Source organism: Rhinolophus hipposideros (genome assembly GCF_964194185.1).
Source record: "Rhinolophus hipposideros genome assembly, chromosome: 16".
NCBI lineage: Eukaryota > Metazoa > Chordata > Mammalia > Chiroptera > Rhinolophidae > Rhinolophus > Rhinolophus hipposideros.
The window spans coordinates 56,036,775-56,046,812 of NC_138062.1; positions in this window are offsets into that span (position 1 = coordinate 56,036,775).

Here is a 10,038-nt window from a genome sequence, read left to right on the forward strand (position 1 = left end):
ACCGCAGGAGTGGGAAGGCTGAATGCGGAGCAGATGGTGAGATGGGTCTGGAGAGATGTCTGCCTCCAGCTCTAACGGGTCCTAGAGAGTCAGGCAGAGAAGTTGGGATTTATCCCATACCCAGAAGCTGGCAGACTGTAGCCCGACTCGGCCCAGGCCTATTTTTGCACAGCCTGTGAGTTGCACATGGTTTTTACATTTTTAAATGGTTGGAAAAAGCCAAAAGAAGAAGAGGTTTTGTAACATGAGAACATGACATGAAGCGCAATTTCAGTATCCATCAAGTTTGACTGTAACACAGCCACGCCTGTCGTCTGTGTGTTGCCCATGCTGCTTTCGAGTGACACCATCAGAGGGAGATGTGCTCAGGTACAGGCCACTTCATGGCTGTGGAAACTGTCGTCACACAGGGCCTTGTGCTTCTACTGTCACCATTGCGAAATGCTTAGTAATCTGTAAATGAGAGGCCCCACATTTTTATCTTGCCCCGAGCTCTGAAAATGACATAGCCAAACTTCGTGACAGAGACTGTATGGCCCAGAAAGCCTAAAATATTTACAATCGGGCCCTTTTCAGAAAGTGTGTGCTGGTCCTGCTGTGGTGGGCAGAATAACAGCGCTCCCAAAGATGGCCATTTCCTGATTTCTTGGAACCTATGACTACGTGACCTTACCTGGAAAAAGGAACTTTGCAGATTGGACTAAGTATCTGGAGATGGGGACATTATCCTGGATTATCTGCATGAGACCAGTGTCATCACAAGGGTTTGTAAGAAGGAGGCAGGAGAGTCAGAGAAGCAGCCGTGACAACAGAAGCAGAGGTCAGTTGCAGCTTTCACGATGGAGGAACGGGCATGAGCCACAGACTGTGGGCAGCATCTGGAAACTGGAAAGGGCAAGGAACCACATTCTCTACTGGAGCTTTCAGAAGGACCACAGCCCTGCCGACACCTGATTTTAGCCTGGTGAGACCAATTTCAGACTTCTGACGTCCACAGTGATACAGTGGAAAGCCATGACATCTGAGCCATTTACAGGGCTCCATGTGTGGGTGTGGGTTATTTGGGGGACATAAGAAATGGGTTTAAATGTCAGGTGGGCTGTTCACTGGTCAGCTCCCTAACAGAGCCAAGGCATCAAAGCGGAATGCTCGTTCTGAGAATAGAGGCCAGCAGGCCCAAACAAGCACAGAGAAGCTTCTGACACTTGAGCTCTTTGGGGGCCTGACTTCAGTCAGATTCTGTCTCAAGTGCCAAGTAGGTCAGTTGCATAGAAACCAGGAAGCTTTATTTATTTTTTCTTAGGCAGCTGAGTTTATTTTCAGGTTCGCAGTTTGGAATTCATGTCCCTGATTCGTTCGGAACTAGAAGAGCGACAGTACTGGCTCCCATGGGTCACCCGTGGTTCCTGTTTCTGACCTGGAGACCCTAGCCCTGGAGGGGCACAGAAATGCAGGGCTTCCCTTCAGGAACTGCTCTGCTAATAACTTCCCCAAACCTTCGTTTTCTTGTTTGCAAAAGGTAGGTGGCACTGCTGCCTCGAGAACACGAGTAAAGCAGGCACTGAGCAGAACGTCTAACGCACCCCAACTTACATTGTATCAGCAGGCCATAAAGAAAGTTCTGTGATTAATGCCCCAGAGAGTGGGAGGGGCTCCACTTCTTGTCTTAGAATCATGGCTCCGTGAATGCCACCTCGTTAGATAACATAGGGCACGGACCTGAGTGAGTTTGGCAAGTTTTGGTTTCCAGAGTTATCTTTCTGGATCTGACCCATTACTCTTCAACTCCAGCATCATTCTGGCAAGAATAACAGTGGGCATTTTATCTCCCATAGGGTCAAAGGTTAGACAAGGTCCCATAGCCCTGAGTCCCAGGATCACGGAGTGGCCTGGTTTCCCCTGTCGTCCGAGGTGTTGTCACGTGGTTATTCTTATTCCTACCAGTGACCTCGTAGTAGCCACTATCACTGTTTTTTTGTTTTTTATCCCCTTTTTCTGCCTCCCCCCTCCTTCAAACCGTTGTTTCTCAGTCTAGTTGTGTAGGACACAGCTCCCTGGCCCATGCTGGTGTTAGGAGCCTTGCGCTCCCCCTCCCCAGCTGAGGCAGCCGGTCGCCAGTCGGCCGCTCACGTCAGCTCTCACAGGCTGCTGGCCTCTCGTGGCAGCACACAGCAGCCCACAGCAGCTCACGCCGACCTCCACCTGCTCATGGACCCCCAGCTCCAGGGAGAGCTGTTGTTCACAATCTTAGCTGTAGAGGGTGCAGCTCACTGGCCCATGTGGGAATCAGCGGGTGATCTTGGCGTTAGGAGCACTGCGCTCCAAACACCTGAGCCACCGGGCCGGCCCTGTTTTTTCGTTTTTAATATTTGGTGTTTGGGAAAAGGGGGGAGCTGGGCTCTAGAAGAGGATAAATGGGGTCTAATATATGGTGATGGAAAGAAAACTGACACTGGGTGGTGAACACACAATGTGAGATATAGATAATGTACAGAATTGTACACCTGAAATCTAACTTTACTAACAATTGTCGCCCCAATAAACTTAAATTTAAAGAAAAAAAACGATTTGGTTTTTAATCTGGCTGTTCTTTTTCGTGCCATGTGAGTTCTCTTTCTTGTTTTGTCTCTAAATGTTTTATATGTATTGAGCTTTTTGCAATGCTTCTTCTTTTTTTTTATTTTATTTATTTAAGGGTGTTTCTCCAGGACCCATCAGCTCCAAGTCAAGTAGTTGTTTTCAGTCTAGTTGTGGAGGACGCAGCTCACAGTGGCCCATGTGGGGATTGGACTGGCAACCTTGTTGTTAAGAGCACCGCACTCTAACCCACTGAGCTAACCAGCTGCCCTGCAATGCTTTTTAAAAAAATGTTTTTAAGCAGAAATTCAGTGGATTCTACTATATTCACAAAGTTGGGCCAACATCACCACTGTTTTATTCCAGAACATTTTTATCACTCCCACCCCTCCAAAAGACAAACAAACAAAAACCTATGCCCATTAGCAGTCACCCACCAGCCCCTGGCAACTACTCTGTTTTCTGACTCCATGGATTTGCTGCTTCTGATTACTTTTATATAAATGACATCATACCATATGTGGCCTTTGTGTCTGACCTCTTTCACTGAGCATAATATTTTCAAAGTTCATCTGTGTTGTAGGGTGAATTAGTACTTTGGTCCTTTTTATGGCTGGGTAATGTTCCACTGTATGGATAAACCACATTTTGTTACCCATTCATTCATCAGTGCACATTGGGCTGTTTTGACCTTTCAACCATTGTGAATAACCCTGCTGTGAGCATGCATGGACAAGTTTTTGTATGAACGTGTTTTCATTTCTCTTGGGTATGTACCCAGGAGTGGGGAATGGCTGGATCAAAAGGTGACACTGTGTTTAACTTTTTGTAGAACTGCCAGACTGAAGGCTTCATGCTTATCAGTCATTGGCGGGTGGTCATTTGCTGTGACAATTCTCCACCTTGCTCCTTATGCAGCATTCCATGGGAAGCAGGCCAGGGCCCACGGATTTGTCAGCCAGCCTGTGCAGTGCTTCCCACCTGCCCCCCATGTGCCTGGCAGGAGCCCCAAGAATGCATGTTTCCATTCCCAGATTCTCCCTGATCCTGGCAGCTCCCACACTCTGTGGATCACAAAACCCTCAAAACTCCCAGCTCCCTAGACAACAGATCCCAAAGCATGCCCAGCTGCACTCCTCGGAGCACTCCAGGCCTACTGGCCTCTGATCATGTGCAGTTAAGAGCGGTTTGCACAAGATGAACAAGCCAGGTGTTACCAGTCTATTAAAGCTCATGTAAATTGATAACCAAAGGAGCAAAGATCAGAAACAGACAACTCACAGAGGGGAAAGAGAGTCAACAAACGTCCGAATCTCCACGGAGTTGTCAAGTGGGGGCCGTGGGTGGGGGCTGCTCAAGGTGAAGATCATTGCAGTGCTGCCAGGAACCCAACACCAGCTTTCCTTGGATGTCGTGGCCGTGTTTGTTGAAAGACCCTGTGGAAGATAACCAGCATAGAAAAGGGCTCAAAGTCTTACCCTGTGGTTGTCCCACTGAAAATGATCTTGCACCATCCATGGAAGGGCTGTTCACAGGAAGATGTTTCTTACTGTCTTTAATGAGATACCTCTGGGTTGGCAACAGTCCAAACGCCCAGGGACAAGGTTGGCTTGGTGACTTGCACATCCATTAGAAATGATAGTAGGAGGCCCACAGCCATATGGAGTAAGAGAAGCTCCCTGAGCTGAGCTCTGGATGCAGTTTAATCCTCACGATGAGCCTGTGAGTTGAGTCCTGTTAACCCCATTTTACAGAAGGATCAAGTGGGCGTGAGGTCACACACTTCTCGTAGAGGGGCAGACGGGCCAGAGGCTGGGACCAGTGGAGTTCAGAACTTACTCACGGAACCTTGATGCCAAACTGCTTATGATTTAAGAGAAAAGGACGGGCCAGCCCGGTGGCTCAGGTGGTTGGAGCTCCATGCTCCTAACGCCGAAGGCTGCTGGTTCAATTCCCACATGGGCCAGTGCCAGATGGCTCAGTTGGTTGGTGTCATGCAGGGCGGCCTGCGAGGTCCAGCTCCCGCTCCCCACATAAGAACCCAGGATATGGTGAGGCCAAAAAGGAACACCCACGGAGCCATAGGTAGGGGAGTCATACCACTGTAGTCTCACTGATGGCATTATAGTCTCACTGGAGGCTGGAGCCACACGACCTGCAACCTGCTGTCCCCTTTTCTACCTGCCAACCGACCGACTGACCAACCAGCACAGTCGCAGCAGTTATATCAGGGACTAGTTGGCTAACTGGTAACAGCTACAGCCAGCTAGCCACAGCTGAGAGCCATCTACTACCCAAGCCAGCACCTTTTCACCTGAGGCTGAGAGCCTGGAAACTGCTCTCTGGGACTCTGTCCCCACAGTTGGAGTGCAGGCTCTCAACCATAAGGTTGTCTGTTCGACTCCTCGACTCCCACAAGGGATGGTGGGCTGCACTCCCTGCAGCTAGCAACAGCAACTGGACCTGGAGCTGAGCTGCACCCTCCACAACTAAGATTGAAAGGACAACAACTTGACTTGGAAAAAATCCTGGAAGTACACACTGTTCCCCAATAAAGTCCTGTTCCCCTCCCCCCCCAAAGAAAGAGAAAAGGACAGGGCACCCTCATTTGGCTGGAAGGGTGAGGGGGGCAGCAAAGAAAGGGAAGGGGATGGACCAGCACTGAGGGAGGCCCAGCCCCAGCACGATGGGCAGGAAGAGGACTAAGCAGGATGTAGATAAGAGATAGTGGGGTCAGAGAGAGAGGAGGGCCAGGGAGGAATTTGCATGGACCACTTTGAAAAAGGAGAACACAGCCCAGTTGGGGTTGTTTGTCCATGGTGGCTGTCGTGCAGGGACTCAGCTCCTGCTCCCTGCACAAGAACGCAGGGTATGGCGAGGCCAAAAAGGAACAAGAACGGAGCCATGGATAGGGAGTCATACCACTATATTCTTGCTGGCAGCTGGTCGAGACACAAAAGCAAACATCCGCCTGTATCCCAACGAGGGGTCTTCCTGCACCCCAGTCTCACTGGCGGCCGGGCGAGACACAAAAAGTAGGATCGACACAATCCACAATCCACTTGCTAACCGCACTTGCTAGCCACAATCCGCACTTAGCCGCCATCCCGCCATCCGCTTCTCTGCCAACCAACCAACCCGGTAGCGTAGCCACGACAGTTATAATATTAGTGGCTAATGGCTGATCGGTAACAGCTGACGGCCACCCAGCCACAGCAGACAGCCATCTGATTACAGCTGACGGCCACCTAATAACCGAGCCAGCACCTTTCCACGTGAGGCCGAGAGCCTGGAAACTGCTCTCTGGGACTCTGTCCCCACAGTGGCAGTGTTATTTTCACTCCCCCACCCAACCAAGGCCCCGCGGCTTAAGATGCTGGAGTTCAGAGTGAAGGGCACATCCTCAGTGCACTTAAAGCAATGGCTTTAGGTCCACGAGGGAGAGGGAAGAAACCAAGGCCGTGGAGAAAGGGTCTGTCTTCCTCTATGTTCCCTCCCACATCCCTAAGATGTGCTGCCCTCTTTCTTACGTGTATCCAAGGTATATGAGTTCACTAGCGTGGCCATAACAAAGCACAGACTGGGTGGCTTACGAACAACAGAAAGTTTCTCACAGTTCTAGAGGTGAGACGTCCAAGATCAAGGTGTCAGCTGAGCTGGTTCCTTCTGAGGCTTCTCTCCTTGGCTTGCAAATGGTCATCGTCTCCCTGTGTCCTCACATGTCTTCCCTCTGTGTGTCTGTGTCCTAATTTCCCCTTTTTATAAGAACACTAGTCATGTTGGCTCAGGGCCCACCCTAATGACCTAATTTTCACTTGGTCACCTCATAAAGGCCCAATCTCTAAATACAGCCATGTTCTGAGGTCCTGGGGCTTAGGGCTTCAACATATGAATTTTGGGGGGAGAGCCCATGGGGTGTCGGCAGGGGTGGGCAGGGGAGCTCAGGTGGCCCATGTTACCCACGGGCCACCTGAGCCGGGCACTGTCTGGTTTTCCACAGGTCAAGGAGCCAGGATTTTGAGGTCTGGACACCCCATTCTCTGGTGGAGGGGGCTGCCCTTGGGCCCAGCAGGAGGTCGGTGTCATATGTTGGGCTCAGGCTCAGTGAGAGGCTACGTGGAAGTGCACAAAGGCTGGCCAGAGCAGCTGCAGCCAGCGCAGGGACAGTGGGGGGGAAATCCAGGCACCGGTGGTGGGTAGGGTGGGCTGTCTCCCCAGACCAGCCCTCCCACCCCCAGGAGCAGGGGTTTTCCTGGGCTCACTCCCAGGGAAGTCCCACGGAACCCATGCTCACCTTCTGTGTCCTCTCTGAGCTGTTGCACCAGGGCTTTCTCTATGCAGATCCCTGCTGCCCTCCTTCCCTGGCCAGCACCCCCCCTCTCCTCTCAGAAACGCAGCTGCTGTGCTTCCACCGAGAGATGAGGTACCTGGCACAAGGGCTGGCTCTTACCGTGTTTCCCCGAAAATAAGACCTAGCCGGACCATCAGCTCTAATGCATCTTTTGGAGCAAAACTTAACATAAGACTGTGTCTTATATTAACATGAGTCAAGGCATGCAGGCGGCCTCTACAAGATGAAAAGGCCTGGATGTGGGTTGCCCCTTTGAGCCTCCAGAAGGAACGCAGCCCTGCCAACACCATGATTATAGTACTTCTGCCCTCCGGGGTTATAAGATAATACATTTGTGTTGTTTTTTATTACTACAGTTGTGGTAATTTGTTACAGCTGACGCGCGGAACTCATACAGGCCTCTACTCTGAAACTCCGAGGCAGGGAGAATTGCTGGGTGATTGGACTGGCATTTACCTCTCTTGGCATGAGCTGTGGTGCACGGTGGTGCTGCTGTCTGTCTCCCGCTAGGTGGGGAAGATTCAATGCATGAAGCTTGGGGGTCAGAGCTTGGGTGGACCAGACTTTCTCAGGCTTAGAACACTGAGAAAGAGAAGCAGACAAAATGACTGCTTTTCCTCTCCAAATAAAAATAAACAACAAAAAAGCCACTTATAAAGACCAAAAAGCCCCAATCGTTGCTTCATGTAGCTGACTTTGAACGGCTTCCCACATTCTTCAACGCATCCTGCGCCCATTTCTTTTCCTCACACCTAAGACATGTTTGATTTTTATAGACCACGTTAAAGAGAAAATGAATTTTTTGTTGCAGAAATTCACAGTCAAACGGACACGTAGTCTACGAGGCATCTCCAGCCCTTTCATCAGCAGCTAAAATGCTGAAGGAGGGTTTGTGTGGCTTCTTCCTGATCCCAGAGAAAGGGACCAGGAGCAGAACCTTGAGAAATGCCCTTGTCTCAAAGTTGATGGAAAGGAGGGGTAACAGGACACAAAGTGGTGGTATCTCTGAAGCAATGGAGGTGAAAGCCCTAGTGAAGGAATGGCCAGAGCCTGAGGGTGAGGATTGGCTATTAGGTTTCAATCTGGAGCCAGTGCAGGAGTTCAGGGGTGGGAGGTGATGGAGTCAGTAAGGCAGGAAAGGATCAGAGATGCCGTGTTTCTTTGGGTTAGAGAGACGTGAAAGCTGTTCTTGGCATTTATCCAATGCCAAAAGGAGTGGCTGTGGAAACAGAGAAGAGAGGATAATAGGTGGTGAGAGAAGAGAGGTGATGAGCATATTAGTCATGTTTTTCACTTTTGGTATTTTACATTGCTTTGACATCTTGGGGCTTTCCTGATCTGGGACAAACTGCCCCTCAAAAGGCTAGCTAATTCCTGTAGATAGCAAATGACTCACCTGGGAGTGTGCTCTCCATATGCAAAACAACCAATCCATAGCTCATACCCCAACTATCTCCTTTATCAGGCTCTCACATTCTAGGAGGCAATATCCCCTTGCCCTAATCACCCCAGGGCCAGGTACCAGATAACTAGGGACAGCACCTGTGCTCCAGAGCCTGCTGAAATTATTCACACTAACCAATTGCAAATGAAGAAGAAGAATGGCAGAACCTGAGACTCATTTGGGATACCATGAAGTGTGCAAACATACATGTAGTGGGAGTCCCAGACGAAGAAGAAAGAGAAAGACTTTGAAAAACTAATGGCTGAAAACTGCCCACATTTACTAACAATCATGAATCTATGCATCCAAGAAGCTCAACAAACTCTAAGCAGGATAAGTCAAAAACATCCGCATCATGACACGTTATAACCAAATTGTTGAAAGATAAAGACAATGAGAATCTTGAAAGCAGCAAGAGAGAAGTGATTCATCACATACAGGGATCGCCAATAAGATTAACAGCTGATTTCTCATCGGATATCATGGAGGCCAGAAAACAGTGAATGATTTAAAGTGCCGAAAGAAAAAAACTGTCAACCAAAAATTCTGTATCAGGTAAAACTACTCTTCAAAAATGAAGGAGAAATTAAGATATTCCCAGATAAACAAAAGCCTTAAGAGTTTAGACTACACTACAAGAAATGCTAAAAGAAGTCTTTCTTCTTTTAGGGGAAATGAAAGGACACTAGATAGCAATTCAAAGCCATATGAAAAACTAACAATGGTAAAGGTAACTATATATACAGTTGGACATGTCCTTTCTCAGAGCAGGCTCAATCCAGCACTGTCCCTCACTCAGTCCCTGAGCCTTGATGCCTCTACCTGGATAGATTCTTCTTCATAGGGTTATCAAAGTCAAATCCAGTGGGGTTCAACTCTTTAAGAGAAAACAAATGAAAATGCAGTCAACCCTTAAACAGCACAGGAGTTAGGGGCGCCCACCCCCACCCCGCGCCTCGCCCCACACAATCAAAAATCTGCGTATAGACTGGAAGCACATGCCTGGCTGGGTCTGCCCCGCAAGGCTTGGAGGCACTGCTGTGGGACCTCTGGCCTCGAAACTGGGGTGTGGGCTCTGGCCCAGCAGTGGCTGGAATGACTGCTAAGGGCTTCCTGGAGAGGCAGAGAGCAGAGTCACTGGCCTTGTGAACAAAGCGGGAGATGCTGAGGCAGGCAAGATCTTTATTCAAAAATGTGCTCAGTGCCACACACCGGGAAAGGTAGAAAACACAAGACTGGTCCAAATCTCTGGAGCCCTTTTGGCCAAAAAAACAGAACAAGGACCAGGATTTTCTTACTCCAATGCAAACCGAAACAAAGGTACTGTTGCTGTACCTTTGTTGGGGAGAGGAAACTCTGACGGAATATTTGGAGAATGCAGAGACATAAATCCTTGGAACTAAAATGATTTTTGCTGGTCTTGAAAAGAAGAGTAAGGGAGGTTTTCTTCAGGATTTGAAATGGGCAACATCTTCATGAAATGCTATTGCAACTTAAAAAACATCCTCCAGGACCCCAACAAGGGGGTCTTCCTACACCTCAGTCTCTCTGGCGGCCGGGCGAGAGCAGGAAGTAGGATCCACACGATCTGCAGCCTGCCGTCCACTTCTCTGCCGGCCAACCTCACTCGCTAACCGCAATCTGCAATCCGCTTGCTCGCTTAGCC